Raw genomic sequence first — 25,964 nt, 5'->3', positions numbered from 1 at the left:
GCAGCTATCCCATCTTGCAGTAGAGATACTGAGATGGGCTGAAACCCACTCGGTTCCACTATCGGCACGCTTCATTCCAGGCAAAAGGAATGTGCTCGCCGACAATCTGAGCAGAGTGTCTCAGATAGTGAGTACCGAGTGGTCTTTGGATCATCTAGTAGCCAACAAAGTCCTGACTTTGTGGGGTTCTCCGACTGTGGATCTGTTCGCAACAGCCCTGAACTTCAAGGTTCCGCTGTACTGCTCCCCAGTCCCAGATCCCAAGGCTCTCTGGCAAGATGCTTTCCAACAACGGTGGGACAACATCGACGTTTACGCCTTTCCCCCGTTCTGTCTGATGAGGAGGGTGCTCAACAAGACCAGAACATTGGTCAATCTCTCAATGACCCTCATAGCTCCGCTATGGCATCACGCGGAATGGTTTCCGGACCTTCAGCAACTCCTAACGGAGCTACTGAGAGAACTCCCTCCACGGCACAATCTGCTCAGACAACCACATGCCAACATCTTCCACAAAGCCGTAGCTTCACTGCGACTTCACGCCTGGAGACTATCCAGCATCTCCTCACTTAGAGAGGATTTTTGCAGCAAGTTGCTGTCAGGATGTCTGGACATCTGTGAAATTCATCCGCAGGGTCTACCAGGCAAAGTGGAAAGTCTTCTGTGGTTGGTGTCGTGGGAGAGGTATCTCTCCACTCGATGCCACTATTTCAGCAATAGCGGAGTTCCTTCTGTATTTGTGAGAAGAAATGCGCCTTTCAGTCTCAGCAGTGGAAGGCTATCGCTTTGCCTTGAGTCCAGCTTCCAGACTGAAAGGAATGGACATTTCTTCATCGCTAGAACTTTCTCTAGTCATACGTTGTTATGAACTTACCTGCCCTCAGTCGGAAGTGAGACCTCCTCCATGGAATGTGGTTCGAGTTCTCAGGTCTCTTAAGAGACCTCCATTACGCCAGGCATCAGATCGCCACCTAACCTGGAAGATGGTGTTCCTACTAGCTTTGGCTTCGGCCAAGTGTGTTAGCGAACTTCATGGTCTCTTGTATGACATCGCCCATTCAAGGGGATGGGGGCGGGTAACGTTCAGGTTCGTCCCTGAGTCCCTCTTAATGAGAGAATGCCTTGATGAAGTCATTGAGCTTCAGCACAGCATTTCATTCCCGTGCTGAATCTTGGTGACGGGCAAGAGGGCTCTCGAACTTCGGGAAATTGCTCCCCCAGTTCGAATCTAAATTTCTCTCTTTCATCTTGTTCTTCTGCTTAATATTACTTCGACCTTCTCCTAATTTTATTAACTTTCTTTCATCTTGCTGTCCTATCTCTATGATTATTATTTTTCTTAGTTATATATATATGTAGATGTATGCATATATATATATATATATATTTATTTATTTTATTTGTTCATTTATTCATTTATCTATTTTTTTTCTATTTTATTTAAATGGCGTGGATATTTCCACATTCGTTATTACTGCCTGCTTAGATGAATGGGAGAAGGGATCACGGTTGGGAGGTATTCGCATTCAAAGCTATATATGAGAGTATTGGATGATCTCAGCCATCCCAAAGATGGTTTGGACCTTTTTGGAGGAACTACTCTCAAGGGTTGGGTCATCGGAATCTAGGGGGATCCAATCCTTGAGGTGGGACTCTTGGCTTTTGGCCGGAAGCCCATCATTACAGATATGGGGAGGATGATTCCATATTACTTTGGTCTCAGTCCTAACAGGTGGGTTTAGCTTACACCTGTGCCTCTATATCTGTTTTGATGCTATCCTTTGGGTAGGGTATGGAGTGGACCATCGGGGAAGTATACTCTCATTGTGCCGATAGTGGAGAATGCAAATTTCCTTTCCAACGTATGATACTTTCTTATAATTCTCAAGCAGGTACCCCAACAAAACAACAAAAAACCTGAAAATCCCACCCTTAAATATGGACCCTTCAAATACTGACTCCCCATCCCCTGGATTTGCTGACTCCCCCCTGGCACTGTTGACGACTTCTGCTACTGTAATTAAGGAAAACTCTGTTGACGACCTTCGAACTAAAAAGGACCACTCTACTGATGTTAAAAAATCTAGCAATTTGGGTAACACAGGGAAACTACGATTCCTTCATGTTTCCCAAACATTAGAGACAAATTATGATGATATATATAGAGCATTTGAGTGCTATGGATTGATAAAGGAAATAAGGATGTGACTTGGAGATGAAAAATGGGACTCTTGGATATCTTTTGAAAGTCACGATGAGGCGTTTAATGCCATAAGTAGTATTAGTAGTATCAAAATTAACGAATTGAACATCATGGGAGCTCTTTGTGATAAGGTCCCAAAGGAATTAGATGGGTACAAACCTGCTGATTGGTTTGAAAAAGATAGAAATGTACCCATGCCTTCACAGAGAAAACCCAAACCACCAATGTGGCTCTTAGCTGAATCTAAAGGGATAATAGGGAATTATTTTAAGATATGTAAGTTTATCCAAAAAAAGGTAGGAACCATAGCACCTGGAGATATATCTCGTTTTGGGAAGAACAGTTATCTCATCCATGCCAAATCTTCGACTCAGTCTGCAATACTGTCTAACTTACAGACGGGCAGTGATGAAATTACATTGGAAATGAAACCTCATCTAAATTTTAGTTATGGAAGGGGAGTGGTCTTTAATAAGGACCTATACGAATTTACAGAGGAGGAGATACTTTCTATGTGTCCATTAAATGTATGGAAAGTGCATAAGGTTCCTGGAACTTCAATGATTATACTCACTTTCCAGGATGCTGATGTACCTTTCCATATTTTTATTGAAAATGAAAAGATTAAAGTTCGGCCTTTCAAACAAAAGCCCCTGCAATGTTTTAATTGTTTTAAATTTGGACACCCATCCAAAGTTTGCAAAAATGGAAAAATGTGTGGTATTTGCTCCAAAACTTATCATGGAGAATGTACACATGAGGCCAGGTGTTCAAATTGCAATTTGAATCATAAATCAACTGATAGGAGATGCGAACTGTATAAGTTGGAGGAAGCTGCCCTAAACAAATCAAGTTTAGAACACATAAGTGTGGGACATGCAAAAAGACTGTTGAATAAATCAACCAGCTATGCAAAGGCCTTAGAATCAAAGGTAAATTTACCACAGGAGACAGCAACCCCACCTAGCACTGCCAGTAATCCTAAGAAAAGAAATACAACCTCTGATAATAAAGTTCTGCATGACAAGGTAATCATATTGCCTTCTGAGGCTTTGCCACAGCATATTAAAAATGGGTCATTGCCCATTTCTGTACAGCCTTCGTCCCCCATTACCAACAATAGTACTAACCTCTCCCAGGCCATGTCCTTGCCTGATTTGATGGAGATGCCACCTGACACCAAGTTACCAGGTGCACCTGTATTGGGGAAGGTGCAAAAACCTGGTAGCTCAAAACCTACTAATCGGAAAAGAGAGAGACCTCCATCTCTCTCGCCCCCTTCCATAAGAAATATCAAAATTACGACGTCAAATAAATATGATGATTTGTCTGTTGATATTTCTGATCTGGAAGTCAATTTAAATAAATCGGAAATTCAAGTGGAGGTCCACCAACCTCCTCAACAATCAGATCAAAAATACAAAAAGAAAATCATAAATTCTAAACCCAATCTATCAAGACCCTCTTTAATAAAACCACCTAAAAATAGTGTTAGATCAAAAACTGCTAATGGGAAGACTCCATCCAAGGGGTCTACCAAATTATAAACCATAGTTTTTTCCTCCATTTTGCAATGGAATTGTCAGGGTTTAAGGGCCAAATATGAAGAACTTAAGCTCCTTATTCATGAGCATTCCCCCATAATTATTTGTCTACAGGAGAGCAAACTTGATCATAATACCCCTTGCCCTCGCGAATACATTAGTTATAGGACACCATATGATCACCAAGTGGGGAGCCATGGCGGAAGTCTCATATACGTTCGTCGAGATGTTCCCCAAGTTTCTCTGTCTATTCGTACACCTCTGCAGGCAGTGGTTGTACAGATCGACATAGGGCGAAAATATACAATTTGTTCTCTGTACTTGCCTCCAAATGATAACATTTTGTATGACAACTTAGTGGAGGTGATTCAACAACTCCCTCAACCTTTTCTTTTACTTGGAGATTTGAATGGTAGACACCCTTTGTGGGGTGATGTTTTAGCAAACACGAGGGGAAATATCATATATCAATTGTGGAAAATGAAGATGTGGGACTCCTTAATACAGGAGAGCCCACACACTTTCATGTCCAGACAGGTACCTTGTCATGTATTGACCTATCAATCGTAAGCTCTAATTGCCTTCTCGACTTCGATTGGAGAACATTAGATGATTGGCATACTAGTGATCACGCACCAATCATTATAAACACCAACAATGGTCCACCTTTACAGGGATCGCCACGATGGAATCTTGACAAGGCGGACTGGGATAAATTTCGTGAGCTAAGCGAAATTGAGGGGATGCAGGACAAGTTGAAAATATCGATGATGCCATAGACTTACTGAATGGAACTCTCCATACAGCAGGAGTCAATTCAATTCCAAAAACAACAGGGTTATTCAAACGACGACCAGTCCCGTGGTGGTCTTAAGAACTAACTGCCCTGCACAGAGCCACAAGAAGATCTTTAACACGATTGCATAGACGCAGAACTGATGAGAATTTAATTATGTACAAGAAATGTAGAGCACAGTTCCGTCGTGCCATGAAAGAAGCAAGGCGCCAGTCATGGATGTCTTTTGTTTCCTCCATTAACAGTAGAACACCACCATCTTCTGTGTGGAGGAAAGTAAAAAAGATAGCTGGCAAATTCACCCCCAACCCACCACCAGTGTTGAGGGTGAATGGCCAGTATGTAACTGAAGCAAATGATGTTAGCAATGCCCTGGCTAATCATTTTTCAAAAGTATCCAGCAAGTGTGAAGGAGCTCCTGGTCACCAGTATAGGAGCACTGAAGAAAAGAAAATTTTAAATTTTGCAACAAGAAGGGAAGAGTCGTATAATTCTCCTTTCACTGAAAGAGAATTTGCTTCCGCACTTGTTCATTGCAATGATACAGCCCCTGGACCCGATGGAATTCCATATGCAATGATTAAACATGTACATTTTAATACAAAGCTATTTATTTTAAGTATTATTAATAGAATATGGCATGATCATAGTTACCCTAGTGTTTGGGAACTAGCCATTATTTTAGCCTTTTTAAAACCCAGTAAAGACAAGTTTTTAGCAGCAAACTATCGTCCTATTGCATTGACATCTTGTTTATGTAAAATCATGGAGAAGATGGTCAATGCAAGGCTGATGTGGTACCTTGAAAAGAAAGGTATTTTATCACCGATTCAATGTGGATTCCGAAAAATGCACTCAACGACTGATGTGTTGATACGACTAGAGTCTTCTATTTGTGAAGCCTTTGCTTCCAAACAGCACCATGTTACAGTATTTTTTGACCTTGAAAAGGCATATGATACCACATGGAGATATGGTATACTTAAAACCATTCATGAATTGGGATTGAGAGGAGAGCTGCCACTATTTATTCAGGCATTTCTTTCACGTAGAGTTTTTCAAGTGAGAGTTGGGGAAACTCTATCCGAGAGTAAGTGCCAGGAAGAAGGAGTTCCTCAGGGTAGTGTGCTGAGTGTAACCCTTTTTGCACTAGCAATTAATGGGATATCCTCAGCCATTCCCCGGGATGTTCTCTCAACATTATTTGTGGATGATCTCTCAATATCATTTGCTGGCACCAGAATGGCAATGGTTGAGAGAAAAATCCTACTCTCTATTGATAAAATTATCCAGTGGGCTGACATGAATGGAATTAAGTTCTCGACAAGTAAAACTACCGTTGTCCATTTTTGTCGTATCCGGGGAGTACATCCAGACCCGGATATATACATTAAAAGTCAACGGATACCATGTGCAAGAGAAGCTAAATTTTTAGGTTTGATATTTGATTGTAGGCTGACATGGGTTTCTCACTTAAAAGCATTAAAAGCTAAATGTGTTGAAGCTCTGAATATCTTAAAAGTATTGTCCCATACATCCGTGGGGGGCAGACCGCAATACTATTTTAAAATTATACAAGGCCTTGATTTTTTCCAAAATTAGTTATGGTTGTGAGTTATATTCTTCAGCCACCCCAAGCCGGTTAAAAATATTAGACTCGATACATCATGCAGGTATTAGATTGTCTACTTGCTTTTAAAACCTCGCCTATCCCAAGTCTCCTTGTTGATGCTGGAGAGTTACCTCTAGACTTTTACCGAATGTCTTCCATTCTTCGGTATTGGTTTAGATTGCAAAGACTCCCTAACTCTCTAGCATTTCAGACTGCAAGCCTTGTAAGACACGCATCATACTTTGAGTTGCACCCAAAATCTCCTCAACCTTATGGCTTTCGGTTGAAACGATTATTAAATAGTCTGGATATAACTAGAAATAAGGTACTTCCATTCAAGGTATCATCAACGCCTCCATGGAAGTTACCGGAGATATCTTTTTGTAAATATTTTGTCGGAGATAAGAAGAATATGTCAGACCTAGAAGCCAGGTCTCTTTTTAATGAACGTGTTAAAGAACATAGAGGATCAACTTTTATCTATACTGATGGCTCCAAATCTGATGCTGGCGTTGGATTTGGAGTACATAGTAATGGTTTTAATTGTAGAGGTGCACTTCCTCTGACCGCTTCCATATTTACTGCCGAACTGTATGGCATATTAACCGCTATTGAGAAAATAGCGTTGGAGAAGGAGGGTAATTTTACAATTTTTAGTGATGCAAGGAGTGTCCTTCAAGCTATGGAAGTTTTTAATTCTAATAACCCTCTAGTTTTAAAGATTTTAGAATGGCTTATCATTATTGGACGGAGAGGTATAACAGTTCAATTTTGTTGGGTTCCAGCACATGTAGGTGTGTCCGGGAATGAGAAGGCAGATTCACTGGCTAAGGAGGCTGCATCCAAGTTGCTGCCAAGAAGGTATCCCATTCCCTGTAATGATTTCTTACCTGACATCAAGAAATTGGTTTGCAATAAATGGCAACAGCAATGGGATAGTCAAGATGGCAATAAAATGCGAGAGATAACAAATGACATATCTCCTTGGAGGTATAATATGATGCCCCGAAAATGGGAGACGTCTCTTTGTTGTCTCCGTATTGGTCACACTCGGTTGACACACAAGTTTCTGCTGAAGGGCCAACACCAACCGTATTGTGACGACTGTTTAGTACCTCTAACAGTAAGGTATTTGTTGACCGAATGCCCCAATTATAACAACTTAAGGAATAGATATTTGTTTGAGGCTCGAGGTGAGGGTGGCAGGTTCATCCTTGCCAAGATTCTTGGAAATGATGTGTCCTACCATGCAAGTGGCATTTTTAGATTTATTTCTGAAGCAGGTCTTCTGAAAAATATTTAACTTTTATGACATTCAACTTTTATGATTTTAATTGAATACTCTTTTATTTAATTTATTTTTTTATTTTTTGTATACATAAGCTAAATGTTACCGGCGTCAATGACCTCAGATGTCGGGATGCCTGAAAACTTTAAATCAATCAATCAATCGTCCCTGAGTTTATTGCTAAGACTCAGAATCCTGGGGTAGCGGATCCTCGGTTCGACTCCTTCCGGATTTCTAGTCTCAGTTCTGTAACAGATGACCCAGACCATATCTTACTATGCCCAGTAAGAAGTTTGAGGCTATATCTTAAAAGAACAGCTGCAGTCCGTCCTCATGTGCCAGCATTATTCGTCAGCACAGGGAGGACTAAGAGGATGGTCACCAAGAACACCATCTCGGCATGGATTCGTAGGGTGATTCATATGGCCTTGAATCCAGATCCTCCTCCGTCACGTCGCCCTAGAGCACATGATGTCAGGGGCATAGCTACGTCCCTGGCCTTCAAAAGAAATTTTTCAGTGACGCAGGTTCTTCAAGCTGGGGTGTGGAAGATTCAGACAACCTTCACAGCCCACTACAGTGGAACCTCTACATCCGATCGTATCTACATCCGAATTTTCCAACATCCGAAGTAAAATTCGAGCAAATTTTTGACTCTACAGTACACCCAAATTTTATTTCGACACACGAAGTAGCAATTTTCGTCGTACCGGTTGTATCCGAATTTTTCGACACGCGAAGTACAATTCGATCACGTTCCGACTCTACACCCGAATGTTTTTTTCGACACCCGAAGTAAACAATACTCGTACGCGTAGTCGGTGCTCATAGCGCCTGAAGTGTTTTTTATTTCCGCCGATAGAAGGCAGCACATCGACCTCGGAGGGACGCTCAATTAGCGCGGCTTGGGTCAGTCCTCTGTTCTCGTCGGCTTCGTGCGGTTGTGCTCTTTGCGTTGTGATATTAACTGTGAATTAATCGTGATTTTTTACGTGCATCCATTAACGATAATTTACGTAAATCATGGGTCCAAAAAGGCTTAGTTTTGCCAGTGGTAGTGGTAGTGGTGAGAAAAGGAAGAAGGAAATGCTTTCTATAGAAATTAAGCAGGAAATTATTGAAAAACATGAGCGTGGCATCCGCGTGAGTGAACTTGCTAAACAGTATGGCCGTAATATGTCGATGATCTCGACAATCCTTAAACAGAAGGAAGCTATTAAAGCAGTGAAACCTTCTAAGGGGATCACTATAATTTCCAAACGCCGTACCCCTATCATAGAAGAGATGGAACGACTTCTACTAGTGTGGATTAAGGATAGAGAGATCGTTGGCGACACCATCACCGAAACCGTTATCTGCGAGAAGGCGCACGCCATCTTTACGGACTTGAAGGAGGAGAGCTCTGTGGGTGATGCTGGGGAGAGTTCAACCGAGCCTTCCTCAGATGATTTCAAGGCATCTCGTGGCTGGTTCGAGAAATTTAAGAAACGGTCCGGGATTCATTCAGTTGTTCGCCACGGAGAGGCTGCTAGTGCGGACACAAAGGCTGCAACTGACTTTGTTAAGAAATTCGAAAATATCGTAAAGGAAGAAGGCTACGTAGAGCAGCAGGTGTTCAATTGTGATGAAACCGGGCTGTTTTGGAAGAAGATGCCGAGTCGAACCTACATCACTGCTGAAGAGAAGAAATTGCCTGGGCATAAGCCAATGAAGGATCGGTTGACTCTTGCTCTATGTGCCAACGCTAGCGGGGACTTTAAAGTCAAGCCCTTGCTTGTTTACCATTCGGAGAACCCTAGGGCCTTTAAAGCACACAACGTCGATAAGGATCAGCTTCATGTTTTCTGGCGATCCAACTCGAAGGCCTGGGTCACTAGGCAATTCTTTGTGCAATGGGTAAACCAAGTTTTCGGTCCTTCTGTGAAGAAGTATCTTCATGAGCAGAAATTGCCTTTAAAGTGCCTGCTATGCCTTGACAATGCACCCGCTCACCCCCCCGGACTTGAAGATGATATCTTCGATGAATTCAAGTTCATAAAGGTGCTGTATCTTCCACCATATACCACCTCTATCCTCCAGCCCATGGACCAGCAAGTCATCTCTAATTTTAAGAAGCTGTACACCAAGCACTTATTCAAGCAGTGCTTTAATGTCACGCAAAGCACCAACTTAACTTTGCGTGAATTTTGGAGGGGCCACTTCAATATCGTGCACTGCTTAAAGATCATTGATCAGGCTTGGGTGGGATTAACTCGACGGACCCTCAATTCTGCATGGAAGAAGCTGTGGCCTGATGCAGTTTCTCCCCGAGATTTCGAGGGTTTTGACCCCGAACCTGATCCCGTGGTCGGTGCAGCGGAAGCCGTAGAGGAAATCGTCTCCCTTGGCAAGTCCATGGGTCTGGAGGTCGACGCAGATGACGTTACGGAACTCGTCGCCGAACATCACGACGAACTGACGACGGATGAGCTCAAGGAACTCCATGCTATGTCGGAGCACATGAGTGATGACGAGGAAGAGAGCGAGGAGGTAGAACATGTGTTAGGTTCAGCGCAAATAAAAGAGGTGTTAGGAAAATATCAAGACGTGGTCGACTTCATCGACAAATACCATCCAAAGAAATTGCAGGTTTGTCGTGTAGTTTCTCAATTCGATGATGTTTGCCTAACGCACTTTCGAAACATTCTGAAAAGCCGTACGAAGCAATTATCTATCGATGCTTTCTTTAAAAAAACTGCGAAGCGAACTCGCGATGAAGAGGATGTAAGTGAACCGAAGAAAACGGCAAAGAGTGAAGAGGAAGAAAGTGAAACACAGAAAACGGAAAAGTGAAGCAAAAGAAATTCAGTCAATTTTAAATGTAAGTGATAGTGATTAAAATTACGTAATCATCAAAAAGAAAAAAAGAAAATGTAAAAAAAAATATAAAATATAAAAATAAAAAAAAAAATAAGCTAAGTTATGTTAAAGTTCACTTAGTGTAAGTTAGAATAAGTTACGGTAGTGTTACGTTTATCGTAGTTAACCTCTCTACCTCCTCGCCGTCCGTCCGTCTCCTCTCTCCTCTCTGCGTAGCGAAGACGAACAACACCTGCGCTGGAGTTTCTAAGGTAAAGTGATGCTAAAAACCCGTTTCTTATTTATCATTTTTTGCTAATTCTTCTTATTTACATGTCTATTATCTAATTTAGTGTTCATTATTCTCATGGGAAAGTTATGTGTAGTAGTTTATTAAGAAGTTATCATAGGTTTTTGGGCTCAACCACGGATTAATCCTATTTCAATGTATTCTTATGGGAAAATTCGTTTCGACATCCGATCAATTTCTACATCCGAAGTTGGTTCTGGAACGGATTAAATTCGTATGTAGAGGTTCCACTGTACCTGCAAGACGTGACCCACAGGAGGCTCGATACGTTCTCTATCGGTCCTGTGGTGGCTGCACAACAGCTGGTTTAAAACCTCAAACTCCTTATTGGACAAGTAGCAGAAGGTTGAGGGCATTGTTACCCGGTTTTAGTCTGCATGAATGAAAAGGTTTGACTGGCCCTTATTCTTTTCTTCATCATTCCCTCTCTTGGGGAAAGCAGCATCCTAGGTTCTCTGCATAGCTGACCTCAAACCACTGCAGGTAAACCATGTTCCCTTGTGGTCCCTGTATTAAGTTAATACTTTCACGTCCCCATACCCTGATGAGGTGGTATTGGGAAAGTCCTAGTCTACAAGTTTCCATCTAAAGAACTTCAGATCAATTTCCTAGGACGAGTTACACTTCATTATACCTTCACACACAGCTTGCGTAGGCCGCAGTCCTTGCATAGCAAGGTTCTAGCGAGGTGCAGGGACTCCTTATTTCTTGGGTGCTGACACACTCAAATAACGAGTCCCCGGGCAAAGCCAAAAAGCCAGTACTGGCTGGGACGTCCACCCTTCCTAATGGGTGAGTCACCCCTATTAAATAGCGTGGTTTGTATTTCAGTTACGGAACAAATGACAAATTCGTAGATAATTTGTATTTTTCCTAACTATACAAACCTTAGCTATTTAACCAAGCTTGCCCGCCAGCCCTATCCCCCTTGAAGTCCTACCTACAAGCAAAGTGAGCTCAAGCACAGTTGTGTGAGAAGGGGGGTTGTTAAGCAAGCTACCCTCCCCTACCCCCCCTAACTAGTGGTGTGGGTAGTAAACCCTCATTAAAAATTATTGGCTCGTCATTTCAGCTACGCCGAAAGTAATACCCCTATTAAATAGCTAAGGTTTGTATAGTTAGGAAAAATACAAATTATCTAAGAATTTATCATTTCATATAAATAGCTCATAGTTTGTATCATTAGGAAAAATACAAATTACTTTCAAATTTGTCATTTTCTCTCTCTTTTTCCCCTTTACTTCAGCACAGCAGTCTTTCTGTTGTATTGGTAGACAAGATGCTAGAGGCAGTTAGGCTACACTATATAACAGGGTAACTTTTCATTTCAATTGAAGGTTTAAAGGTCTCAAGGCCACCCATGAATGGCAGAAGCAAGGGACAGGGACATTGCTCTATGAAGCAGGATAATGGCCTAGAGACTGACCATATATACTTCCTGTATAATTAGCACCCAAGCCCCCTCCCCACCCAAGCTAAGACCAAGGAAGGTCTGGCAATGGCTGCTGATGACTCAGCAGATAGACCTATAGGCTCCCACAAATCCTCCATCCTTAGCTCTCAAGGATGGTGAGGTTGCAACGACCAAAGATACTAACGAGTTTGAGGGGGAACTCAAACCCCAGTCTGGCATTCATCAGTCAGGGGTGTTACCACATCGGCCACTATGTGTATTGAAGTATCTCCCCCATCCTCCTGTTCAAGGGGAAGGATTGATGGAATGCATATGCACCCACAGTAGCCTACTTCTCTTATAATACTCCAATATTTGGACTTAATATCTTTAGGAATATAGATTCTTCAGTGATCACCTACCAGTTTCTGGTAGGGGCTTGGCATAACACCTGCAACATCTTTGTGCTTAGGTAGTTAGGGGGGTTCACAGGGGTCATGCCTTTTACTCCTCTATAGGAGTAAAGTACAGTGAAATTTCTAGGGTTAGTTAATCAGCATGATTGGTTATGGAGAAGTTCCTCATATGGATGAGTATCCTATTAAAAATTGATTGTTTATGAAACGTCTTGGAATGAATCACAAATTTTTAAAGTAAATGTAATTTTCAATATTAAACTTAGCCGGTGATTATATAAGCTGCAGCTCTGCTGCTCGACAGAAAAACTCTACGTTCAAAATCCGCCAGCGATCGCTATGCAGGTAGGGGGTGTACTTCAACAGCGCCATCTGTCGTGCAGGTACTCAGTACTCAATGTAAACACAGAACTCAATTTTTTCAATATTAAACTTAGCCGGTGATTATATAAGCTGCAGCTCTGCTGCTCGACAGAAAAACTCTACGTTCAAAATCCGCCAGCGATCGCTATGCAGGTAGGGGGTGTACTTCAACAGCGCCATCTGTCGTGCAGGTACTCAGTACTCAATGTAAACACAGAACTCAATTTTCTCTCTGTCGTGCCACCGGCAAGACCTACTAAATTCGCTGTTGCTAACTGGATTGGTTTTCACAACTTTTTGGTGAAGTACACGTTTCTAGTTTTGAGCTTTCGCTTTGCAGGCTTTATCTTCAATACATCCTTGCATTCTTTTGTTGATACCGGATTATTTGTTGATGACTTTGGATAGTTTTTGAATTCCCCTTTGACTAATTCAAAATGGCTGACCCTTCTCAAGTCCCTAAATTCAGGAAGTGTAATGCTAGGGACTGTTCAAGGCGTCTTCCGAAGGCCTCTATCGATCCTCACACCGTTTGTTCCAATTGTCGGGATAAAACCTGTCAATTGGAAGATCGATGTGAGGAATGCGTTGGGCTTTCGGAATTCAATTTTATCGAATTCCAGAAATATACACGTAGGCTAGAGAGAGATAGAGTCAGGAGAAGTTCATCTCGCTCCGTTGAATTTTCCTCTCCTCATGCCCCACAACCTATTCCTTCCCCTGTAGTGGTTGCTCCTGATCCCCCTTCTTGCACTCAAGAACCCTCGATGGCAGATACGATGCGTGCCATCCAAGCTCTGGGTGAGAGAGTCGAGTCCTTGGCTAGTGACCGTAACCAGCTCATGGCAGACGTCAAGGAGCTGAAGTGTAAGAGTGCAGTGGGTAGTGATAAAGTGAGTGGTAGTGTTGTGGATAGTGTTGCGCTTGAGGGTTCGTCTGTTCGTGCCTGTCGTCCTCCCAGTCCGGGACCTCTTGCAAGCTCCCAAGCCCAGGGGAGAAGCAATGTCGTACGACCAAAGGGTTCGAGAGGCTTTAATCAGCGAACAGACGTTCCCTCCGTGGTTTCGGGCGTATCTACCCAAGATCGCCCCACCCACACGAAGACGAGAGAGCCCATTTATTCCTCGTCTGCGGAAGAGGTTTCTCGTAAGAAACCATGGACCAAGGTCTCGCGGCCTCTTAAGCGCAAGTCGGTCCCTTCCGCGCAAGTCCAACGGCCCAGTTGTAGCCACTGGGTCAGTTCGGACTCGCTGCAGTCTTCCGACGACTGCTCACCTCCTAAGAGAGGCAAAGCGGTACCGCATCAGGCAGTAACACCGTCTGTTGCCGCACCTGCTCCTGTAGACCCTAAGTGGTCTTTGCTGCAGACCATGCAGTCTCAGTTAACGTCGTTGATGCAGGACTTTCGTGCGGAGAAGGTTGACGCTGCACCAACCTCTAGCCTACAACCACCCACGGTTGTGCGTCCGGTGGACGCTGAGGCTACCTTCTCCCGCACTCCAGCTGTGAGAGTCCCGCCACCCATGCGTTCCAGTGTACCCTGCCAGCCGCATGTTGACGTTCAGCGACGCACAGAACCTTCCGTTGACGTTCGCGAGGTACAACAACAGTCTAAGTTGTTTTGTTTTGACGCGGTGCGTCAACCTCCGCAACCCAGTGTGGTTACCTCTACTCGCCCACATCAGACTAGACAGTCTGGAGTAGACGCTTTGCGTCCCCGCGCTGCTATGGTTGTTGCCAGTTCACAGACTGGGCAACAGTTCCATGACGTTGCGTCCGGTTCAGTCACGCGTGCACCCGTGCTGCCGGCCTCAGCTGACCAGCCGATTCATACTCCTTTGCCGCTTCCTCCTCAATTTTCAGATGATGGACTCTCTGAGGATGACGACGCTGCACACATTGACGACCCACATACGGACCTTGACGAACCCAAGACCACGCAACCCTCTTTGGACTTTAGAAAAGTTCTTGCTCTGTTCAAAGAGAAGTATCCTGATCAGTTTGTGTCTGCGGCTCCACGCTCTCCTCCGTCAGAGTTTGCTTTAGGCACGCAGTCATCCGCGCCTGCCTTTACGAAACTCGTCCTCGCCCGCTCGTCCAAGAGAGCTTTACGAGTTTTAGGAGATTGGATGCAGTCCAAAAAGAACCTAGGGAAGACAGCATTTACGTTTCCCCCTGCGAGACTCTCTTCCAGATCGAGCGTCTGGTATGCCACGGGAGAAGTTCTCGGCTTGGGAGTTCCTGCCTCTGCCCAGGGCGACTTCTCAAGTCTAGTAGACTCTCCCCGCAGGCTAGCCATGAGACGCTCTAAGATATGTTGGTCTCCTTCAGACCTAGACCATCTGTTGAAAGGAGTCTTTAGAGCCTTCGAGGTCTTTAACTTTTTGGACTGGTGTCTGGGAGCTTTGAGCAGGAAGATCTCCCCGTCTGACAAGGAAGCTTCCTTGCTCATTATGTCCTGCATGGACAAGGCCATACATGACGGATCCAGTGAGCTTGCGGCTTCGTTCGTATCCGGGGTCCTCAAGAAACGGGAAAACCTATGCTCTTTCCTGTCAGCTGGAGTAACACCGTGTCAGAGATCGGAACTTCTTTTTGCTCCTCTCTCAAAGTGCCTTTTCCCAGAGGACTTGATAAAGGAGATTGCTGCCTCCTTGATTCAGAAAGACACCCATGACCTGGTTGCGTCCTCTGCCCGCAAAGCCACCCCTTTGCCTACCTTGTCTAGACCCAGGATGGACACTCCAGCGTCCAAATTCATTCCGCCCTTTCGTGGCAGAGCCTCCAGCAGAGGAGGTGCTCGTGCCGAAGGGAGACGTGGGAAGAAGAAAGGTACCAAGTCCTTTAAAGGCAGAGTCTGACTGCCACCTTCTTCAGACAGCAGTGGGAGCCAGACTCAAGAACTTCTGGCAGACCTGGGAGAAAAGGGGCGCAGATGCACAATCTGTGAAGTTGCTCAGAGAAGGGTACAAGATCCCGTTTGTACGCAAACCCCCTCTAGCAACGTCTCCCATCGATCTCTCTCCCAGGTACAGAGAGGAAGACAAGAGACTAGCTTTGAAGCAGGAGGTGTCTCTCTTACTAGAAAAGGGAGCGGTAGTCAAAGTCCGGGACCATCAATCCCCGGGCTTCTACAACCGTCTCTTCTTAGTGGTAAAGAAGACAGGAGGGTGGAGGCCGGTGCTAGACGTCAGTGCGCTGAATGTCTTTGTCACAAAGCAGACGTTCGCCATGGAGACCACAAAGTCCGTTCTAGCAGCGGTCAGGAAGGAAGACTGGATGGTCTCTTTAGACCTAAGGGACGCATACTTTCACGTCCCCATCCACCCAGAATCCCAACCTTTTCTGAGATTCGTTTACGAAAAGGTTGTCTACCAATTTCAAGCCCTGTGCTTTGGCCTAAGCACAGCTCCTCTTGTGTTTACGAGGCTGATGAGGAATATTGCCAAATTCCTGCATTTAGCGGATATCAGAGCCTCCCTCTATTTGGACGACTGGCTTCTAAGAGCTTCTTCCAGTCGTCGCTGTCTGGAGAATCTAAAGTGGACTCTAGATCTGATCAAGGAATTGGGTCTCCTGGTCAATATGGAAAAGTCCCAATTGGTCCCATCCCAAACTATAGTGTATTTAGGGATGGAGATTCACAGTCAAGCTTTTCGGGCTTTTCCGTCGGCCCCCAGAACAAGTCAAGCCCAGGTATGCATCCAGAACATGCTAAAGAAGGAACGATGTTCAGTCAGACAGTGGATGAGTCTGATAGGGACGCTTTCATCCCTGGAACAGTTCGTTTCGTTAGGGAGACTACACCTCCGTCCCCTTCAATTTCACCTAGCTGTTTACTGGAAAAAGGACAAGACGCTAGAAGCGGTCTCGATCCCCATTTCCGAGAAGATGAAGTCGTCCCTGACTTGGTGGAAGGACAGTATCAACCTCAGAGAGGGTCTGCCCCTGGCTGTTCAGACCCCCAACCGCGTTCTCTTCTCGGACACATCGGACGTGGGCTGGGGTGCGACATTAGACGGTCGGGAATGCTCGGGAACTTGGAACTCGAATCAAAGAACGTTACATATCAACTGCAAGGAGCTACTGGCAGTTCATCTGGCCTTGAAAAGCTTCAAGTCCCTCCTTCAAGGCAAAGTGGTGGAGGTGAACTCGGACAACACCACGGCCTTGGCGTACATCTCCAAGCAAGGAGGGACCCATTCTATGACGTTGTACGAGATCGCAAGGGACCTCCTCACCTGGTCAAAAGATTTAAACCTTTCTCTAGTAACGAGGTTCATCCAAGGCAACATGAATGTCATGGCGGATTGCCTCAGTGGGAGGGGTCAAATCATTCCAACAGAATGGACCCTACACAAGGATGTGTGCAAAAGACTGTGGGCCACATGGGGCCAACCTACCATAGATCTCTTCGCAACCTCGATGACCAAGAGGCTCCCAATATATTGCTCACCAATCCCGGACCCAGCAGCAGTTCATATAGATGCCTTTCTACTGGATTGGTCCCATCTAGACCTTTATGCATTCCCCCCGTTCAAGATTGTCAACAAGGTACTGCAGAAGTTCGCCTCTCACGAAGGGACAAGGTTGACGTTAGTTGCTCCCCTCTGGCCCGCGAGAGAATGGTTCACCGAGGTACTTCAATGGCTGGTGGACGTTCCCAGAACTCTTCCTCTAAGAGTGGATCTTCTACGCCAGCCACACGTAAAGAAGGTACACCCAGGCCTCCACGCTCTTCGTCTGACTGCCTTCAGACTATCGAAAGACTCTCTAGAGCTAGAGGCTTTTCGAAGGAGGCAGCCAGGGCGATTGCAAGAGCAAGGAGGACATCCACTCTTAGAGTCTACCAGTCGAAGTGGGAAGTCTTCCGAAACTGGTGCAAGTCAGTATCAGTATCCTCGACCAGTACCTCTGTAACCCAAATAGCTGACTTCCTATTATACCTGAGGAAGGAAAGATCTCTTTTAGCTCCCATTATCAAAGGTTACAGAAGCATGTTGGCAGCAGTCTTCCGTCACAGAGGCTTAGATCTTTCCAACAACAAAGATCTACAGGACCTCCTTAAGTCTATTGAGACCACGAAGGAGCGTCGTTTGGCTACACCTGGTTGGAATTTAGACGTGGTACTTAGATTCCTTATGTCAGAAAGGTTCGAGCCACTACAATCAGCCTCCTTTAAAGATCTCACTTTAAAGACTCTTTTCCTGGTTTGCTTAGCCACAGCTAAAAGAGTCAGTGAGATTCACGCCTTCAGCAGGAACATCGGATTTTCATCTGAAACGGCTACATGTTCTTTACAGCTTGGTTTTCTAGCCAAAAACGAGCTACCTTCTCGTCCTTGGCCGAAATCGTTCGATATTCCAAGCCTTTCAAATATGGTTGGAAATGAACTAGAAAGAGTCTTATGCCCTGTTAGAGCTCTTAAGTTCTATTTAAGACGAACTAAACCTTTACGAGGACAGTCAGAAGCTTTATGGTGTTCTATTAAGAAACCTTCTTTGCCTATGTCAAAGAATGCAGTATCCTATTATATCAGACTGTTGATACGAGAAGCTCATTCCCATCTGAATGAGGAAGACCATGCTTTGCTGAAGGTAAGGACACATGAAGTTAGAGCTGTCGCAACTTCAGTGGCCTTTAAACAAAATAGATCTCTGCAGAGTATAATGGACGCAACCTATTGGAGAAGCAAGTCAGTGTTCGCGTCTTTTTATCTTAAAGATGTCCAGTCTCTTTACGAGAACTGCTACACCCTGGGACCATTCGTAGCAGCGAGTGCAGTAGTGGGTGAGGGCTCAACCACTACATTCCCCTAATTCCATAACCTTTTTTTAATCTTTCTCTTGAAATGTTTTTTATTGTTGTTTTTGGGTTGTCCGGAAGGCTAAGAAGCCTTTCGCATCCTGGTTGATTTGGCGGGTGGTCAAATTCTTTTCTTGAGAAGCGCCTAGATTAGAGGTTTTGATGAGGTCCTGTAGTATGGGTTGCAACCCTTGATACTTCAGCTCCTAGGAGTCGCTCAGCATCCTAAGAGGATCGCGAGGCTCAGTAAGGAAGACGTACTTAAAAAGGCAGAGTAATTGTTCAAGTCGACTTCCTTACCAGGTACTTATTAATTTTATGTTTGTTATTTTGAATAACTGCTAAAATGAAATACGAAATACTTAGCTCTTAATGTTAACATATATACTGGTCTCTACCCACCCCCCTGGGCGTGAATCAGCTTATATAATCACCGGCTAAGTTTAATATTGAAAAATGTTATTTTGATAATAAAATAAATTTTTGAATATACTTACCCGGTGATTATATATTAAAGGACCCTCCCTTCCTCCCCAATAGAGACCCAGTGGACCGAGGAGAAAATTGAGTTCTGTGTTTACATTGAGTACTGAGTACCTGCACGACAGATGGCGCTGTTGAAGTACACCCCCTACCTGCATAGCGATCGCTGGCGGATTTTGAACGTAGAGTTTTTCTGTCGAGCAGCAGAGCTGCAGCTTATATAATCACCGGGTAAGTATATTCAAAAATTTATTTTATTTTAAAAATAAAATTTTTCGTAACTGTGTAGACAGGCCTTCAGGTCCCACTGCCTGCCTCAACCACCTCGCAAGTCCTAAGTTAAAAGTTAGTGAGGTTTGCTCAATCTGTGGGGTGAGCACCCTAACAGAAAACTGTTGTTTACCTTGTTTTAAAGTTTTAACAACTTTTTCCAGCTTTGCTGAGTCATACGTCTATTAAAGTTCTGAGGTTTGTAATGTTGGGAAAATACAAATCATTGGAAAAATTGTGGTGTTTAATGCATGTTTTTCATTGTTGATTGTATTGTACTGAGAATATATACTTATTGTTGTACTTAGAAATGTTTAGACATCAGTGTACAGATATTTGATTTTTAAATATTTAACTTAGCCGGTGAATATATAATAGCTGCAACTCTGCGGCTCGACAGACAACATACTCAAAAAACTCGCGAGCGATCGCTATGAAGGTTGCGGGTGTGCCCACCAGCGCCAACTGTCGGCCAGATACCACTCTTGTATGTAAACAAAACCTTCAATTCTTCTCTGTCGACGTTGACGACAAGACGTATTCATACTCGCTGTAGAACCTGGAGTTTTCCATCATATTTGGTGAAGTACTTTATTTTGGTTTGAGCTTTAGCAGTACAGGTGTTTTTCCTCAACATAAACTCTTGAACTCTTTATTGAATCGGATTATTTGTTGATGACTTGGATTGTTTTTGGAATTTTCTTTGACTAATTCAAAATGGCTGACCCTTCTCAAGTACCTAGATTTCGAAAGTGTAATGCTAGGGACTGTAATAGGCGTCTTCCAAAGGCTTCTCTCGACCCTCATACTGTTTGTTCCAATTGTCGGGGTAAAACCTGTCAATTGGGAGATCGGTGTGAGGAATGCGTGGGCCTTTCGGAATTCGATTGGCTCGAATATGATAAATATGCACGCAGACTAGAGAGAGATAGGGTAAGGAGAAGTTCATCTAGGTCCGTAGATTTTTCCTCTCCGCATGCCCCTGAACCTAATCCTTCCCCTGTAGTGGTTGTTCCTAACCCCCCTTCTAGCACTCAGGAACCGTCTATGCAAGACATGTTACGTGCTATTCATGCCTTGGGGGAGAGAGTTGAAGCGTTAGCAAGTGACCGTAATCAACTCATGGCTGACAAAGTGCCACGGCGGAAAGTGGGAAAGTGGTTAGTGCGCAAAGTGTTGTGAACAGTGTTGCGACCGAGGGTTCGTCTGTTCGTGCCTGTCGTTCACCTAGTCCGGGACCTCTTGCAAGCTCCCAAGCCCAGGGGAGAAGCAATGTCGTACGACTTATGGGTTCGAGAGGCCTTGATCAGCGAACAGACGTTCCCTCTATGGTATCAGGCGTATCTCGTCAAGATCGCCCCTACCATAAGACGAGAGAGCCCATTTTTACCTCGTCTTCCGAAGGCTTTTCACGCAAGAAACCATGGAGCAAGGTTTCTAGGCCTCTTAAACGCAAGTCGGTCCCTTCAGGACAGGTCCAACGTCCTGGATGTAGTCATTGGGACAGTTCGGACCCGTTGCTGTCATCGGATGACTGCTCGCCGCCTAAGCAAGGCAAAGTTGTGCCGTCTCAGACGCTAACCCCGTCTGTTACCGCACCCGTTACCGTAGACCCTAAATGGGTTATACTGCAGGACATGCAGTCTAAGCTTGCGTCCCTTATTGAAGACTACAACGCAGAGAAGGTTTCCGTTGAACCTAGCCGTTTATCTCATGGAGATCCTGGCCTTCAGCCACCCAAGCGTTCTGTTGTGCGTCCTGTTGACGTTGGTGTAGCCATCTCACGTCAACCAGTTGGGGTTGTACCACACCCGATGCGGTCTCGTGTGGATTTTCAGCCGCATGTGGACGTTAGGCAACTCGCTGATGCGCCTGGTGACGTTCAGGACGTTCGCCAACCATCAGAGTTGACTTGTTTTGACGCGGTGCGTCAACCTCCGCAACCTAGAGTTGTTTTGACTGCACAACCCAGACGGTCTAAGCAGTCTCGAGTGGACGCTGTGCGTCCTCACGCACCTGTTGTTGTTGACAGTTCCCAGACTGTTCAGCAGTTTCAGGACGCTGCGTCCTGCTCCGCCACTTATGCACCAGTGCGGGCGGACGCTGCGTGTCAAGCATTGCCAACCCCTTTGCTTGTTTCTCATCAGATGAGGAACTTTCGGATGAGGACGTTGCTGACCCTCAGCCTGAGGATCATCCTTCAGATATTGATGAGCCTAGAGCAGTTCTGCCATCTATGGACTTTAAAAAAGTCATGCTCATTTTTAAAGAATTGTTTCCTGAACACTTTGTCTCTGTGGCTTCTCGTTCGCCGCCGTCTGAGTTTGTTTTAGGCTTATCTGCTGCCATGCCAGCCTTTACAAAACTCGTTCTCTCTCGCTCATCCAAGAGAGCTTTACGGCTGTTAGGCGATTGGTTGGAAACCAAGAGGAGTTTAGGGAAGACGGCCTTTGCCTTCCCCCCATCTAAACTCTCATCTAGATCGAGCGTATGGTATGCCACGGGAGAAGTTCTCGGCTTGGGAGTTCCTGCCTCTGCCCAGGGCGACTTCTCAAGTCTTGTAGACTCTCCCCGCCGCCTAGCCATGAGACGCTCGAAGATTAGTTGGTCATCCTCAGACCTTGACCATCTACTTAAAGGCATTTTTAGGGCTTTTGAAGTTTTCAACTTCCTTGACTGGTGTTTGGGAGCCTTGAGTAGGAAAATCTCATCAGCCGATAGAGATGTCTCCTTACTCGTTATGTCCTGCATGGATAAGGCCATCCGTGATGGATCCAATGAGCTCTCCTCCTCGTTTACGTCAGGAGTCCTAAAGAAACGAGAGTCTCTGTGCTCTTTTCTGTCAGCAGGAGTGACGCCCTGTCAACGATCTGAGCTACTCTTTGCCTCTTTGTCTAAGTTCTTATTTCCTGAACTTTTAGTTAAGGAAATAGCGTTGTCTCTAGTGCAGAAGGACACCCATGACTTGGTTGCGTCCTCGGCTCGCAAAGGGACCCCTTCGTCTGCCTTGTCTGCTAGACCTAGGATAGACACTCCAGCGTCCAGGTTTATTCCGCCCTTTCGTGGCAGAGCCCCCAGCAGGGGAAGTACTCGTGCCGAAGGAAAGAGAGGAAAGAGGAAAGGAGCCAAGTCCTCGCGTGGCAGAGTCTGACTGCCCACAGCTTCAGACAGCAGTAGGTGCCAGACTCAAGAACTTCTGGCAAGCCTGGGAGAAGAGAGGCGCAGATCAACAGTCTGTGAGGTTGCTCAGAGAGGGGTACAAAATCCCATTTGTACGCAAACCTCCTCTAGCGACTTCCCCCATCGATCTCTCTCCCAGGTACCGAGAGGAAGCAAAGAGACAAGCCCTGAAACTAGAAGTGTCTCTTTTGCTAGAGAAGGGAGCGGTGGTCAAAGTCTCGGACGTTCAATCACCGGGGTTTTACAACCGTCTCTTCCTAGTACCGAAGAAGACAGGAGGTTGGAGACCGGTGCTAGACGTCAGTGCTCTGAATGTCTTTGTCACAAAGACAAAGTTCACCATGGAGACCACGAAGTCAGTCTTAGCAGCGGTCAGAAAGGGAGACTGGATGGTCTCTCTCGACCTAAGAGACGCTTACTTCCACATCCCCATTCACTCAGATTCCCAACCTTTTCTGAGATTTGTGTTCGACAATGTGGTGTACCAGTTTCGGGCCCTTTGCTTTGGCCTAAGTCCTGCTCCTCTCGTGTTTACGAGGCTTATGAGGAATGTGGCAAAATTCCTCCATTTATCGGGTATCCGAGCCTCACTTTATTTGGACGACTGGCTTCTCAGAGCCTCGTCCAGTCATCGCTGTCTGAAGGATCTCAATTGGACTTTAGATCTGACCAAGGAATTGGGACTTCTGGTCAACTTGGAAAAGTCCCAGCTGATCCCATCCCAAACTATTCTGTATTTAGGGATGGAGATTCGCAGTCCAGTTTTTCGGGCTTTTCTGTCTGTCCCCAGAATAGATCAAGCCCTGCTCGTAATCCAAAGGATGTTGAAGACAGAACGTTGCTCAGTCAGGAATTGGATGATTCTAGTAGGAACTCTATCATCCCTGGAGCAGTTTGTCTCGCTAGGAAGGCTACACCTCCGACCTCTACAATTCCATCTAGCTTTTCACTGGAAAAAGGACAAGACGCTAGAGGCGGTCTCGATCCCGATTTCCGAAACAGTAAAGACTTGTCTGAATTGGTGGAAAGACAATATCAGTCTACGAGAGGGACTTCCCCTAGCAGTTCAGAAACCAAACCACGTTCTCTTCTCAGACGCATCGGATTTGGGTTGGGGTGCAACACTGGACGGTCGGGAATGCTCAGGTCTGTGGACCTCAAGTCAGAGGAGCATGCATATCAACGGCAAGGAGCTTTTGGCAGTTCACCTGGCCTTGATGAGCTTCGAGAGTCTCCTTCGAAACAAAGTGGTGGAGGTCAACTCGGACAACACCACAGCCTTGGCGTACATTTCCAAACAAGGAGGTACCCACTCCCTGACACTGTACGAGATCGCAAGGGACCTGCTCATCTGGTCAAGAGATCGAGGCATCTCCCTCGTAACGAGGTTTATCCAGGGCGACTTGAACGTTCTAGCAGATTGTCTCAGTCGGAAAGGTCAGGTAATTCCAACCGAATGGATCCTCCACAAGGATGTATGCAAGAGGCTTTGGGCGACTTGGGGTCAACCCACCATAGACCTCTTTGCAACCTCTATGACCAAGAGGCTTCCAATCTATTGCTCTCCAGTCCCAGACCCAGCAGCAATACATATAGATGCCTTTCTCCTAGATTGGTCTCACCTAGACCTATACGCATTCCCACCATTCAAGATTGTCAACAAGGTACTGCAGAAATTCGCCTCTCACGAAGGGACAAGGTTGACGTTAGTTGCTCCCCTCTGGCCCGCGAGAGAATGGTTCACCGAGGTACTTCGATGGCTGGTAGACTTTCCAAGAAGTCTTCCTCTAAGAGTAGACCTATTACGTCAGCCACACGTAAAGAAGGTACACCAAAACCTCCACGCTCTTCGTCTGACTGCCTTCAGACTATCGAAAGACTCTCGAGAGCTAGAGGCTTTTCGAAGGAGGCAGCCAGTGCGATTGCAAGAGCGAGGAGAGCTTCTACCATTAGAGTTTACCAATCAAAGTGGGAAATCTTCCGAGACTGGTGCAAGTCAGTATCTGTATCCTCGTCCAGTACCTCTGTAGCCCAAATCGTTGATTTTCTCTTATACCTGAGAAGAGTTCGCTCCCTTTCAGCTCCCACGATCAAGGGCTACAGGAGCATGTTGGCTTCGGTCTTCCGGCATAGAGGCTTAGATCTTTCCAACAATAAAGATCTACAAGATCTCCTTAAGTCTTTTGAGACCTCTAAGGAACGTCGTTTGGCTACACCTGGATGGAATTTAGATGTGGTCCTAAGATTCCTCATGTCAGACAGGTTTGAGCCTTTACATTCAGCCTCCCTGAAGGATCTCACTCTTAAGACTCTTTTCCTGGTGTGCTTGGCCTCGGCTAAAAGAGTCAGTGAGCTTCATGCCTTCAGCAAGAACATCGGTTTTTCGACAGAAAAAGCCACTTGTTCTCTTCAACTTGGTTTCCTAGCCAAGAATGAACTGCCTTCTCGTCCTTGGCCTAAATCGTTTGATATTCCTAGCTTATCAGAGATCGTAGGCAACGAATTAGAGAGAGTATTATGCCCCATTAGAGCTCTTAAGTTCTATTTAGCTCGTACTAAGCCTTTACGAGGTAAATCTGAAGCGTTATGGTGTTCGGTTAAGAAACCATCCTTTCCTATGTCAAAGAATGCTTTGTCATATTTCATCAGATTGTTAATACGAGAAGCTCATTCACACTTGAGTGAGGAAGACCGATCTTTGCTTAAGGTTAAGACGCACGAGATTAGAGCTATAGCAACTTCCGTGGCCTTCAAGCAAAATAGATCTCTGCAAATTATCATGGACGCGACCTTTTGGAGAAGCAAGTCAGTGTTCGCGTCTTTTTACTTGAAAGATGTCCAGACTCTTTACGAGGACTGCTACACACTGGGTCCATTCGTAGCAGCGAGTGCAGTAGTGGGTGAGGGTTTCAACCACTACACTTCCCTAATTCCATATCCTTTTAATCTGTCTCTTGAAATGTTTTTAATATTGTTTTTATGGGTTGTTCGGAAGGCTAAGAAGCCTTTCGCATCCTGGTTGATTTGGTGGGTGGTCAAAGTCATTTCTTGAGAGCGCCCAGATTAGGGGTTTGATGAGGTCCTGTTGTATGGGTTGCAGCCCTTGATACTTCAGCTCCTGGGAGTCTGTCAGCATCCTAAGAGGATCGCTGGGCTCCATGAGGAAGACAGACTTACAAGGCAGAGTAATCGTCTAAGTCAACTTCCTTACCAGGTACCTATTTATTTTGGTTTTGTTATATTGATAACTGTCAAAATGAAAAAACTCTTAGCTTATACGCTGTAAACATCATTAACTCTGGTCTCTACCCACCTCCTTGGGTGTGAATCAGCTATTATATATTCACCGGCTAAGTTAAATATTTAAAAATGATATTTTAATTATAAAATAAATTTTTGAATATACTTACCCGGTGAATATATAAATTAAATGACCCTCCCTTCCTCCCCAATAGAGACGCAG

General features: G+C 45.0%; 1 protein-coding gene across 1 annotated transcript in view; it reads left to right on the top strand.

Annotated features, from left to right (window-relative positions):
- Pfdn6 (prefoldin 6) overlaps positions 1-25,964 on the top strand; it is a 92,242-nt gene that overhangs the window by 16,538 nt on the left and 49,740 nt on the right. The window lies entirely within an intron of this gene.

The sequence above is a fragment of the Palaemon carinicauda genome, chromosome 16 (genome assembly GCF_036898095.1).
Source record: "Palaemon carinicauda isolate YSFRI2023 chromosome 16, ASM3689809v2, whole genome shotgun sequence".
NCBI lineage: Eukaryota > Metazoa > Arthropoda > Malacostraca > Decapoda > Palaemonidae > Palaemon > Palaemon carinicauda.
Note: the sequence above shows the minus strand (reverse complement) of the source record. Positions and strands in the feature narration are given on the sequence as shown.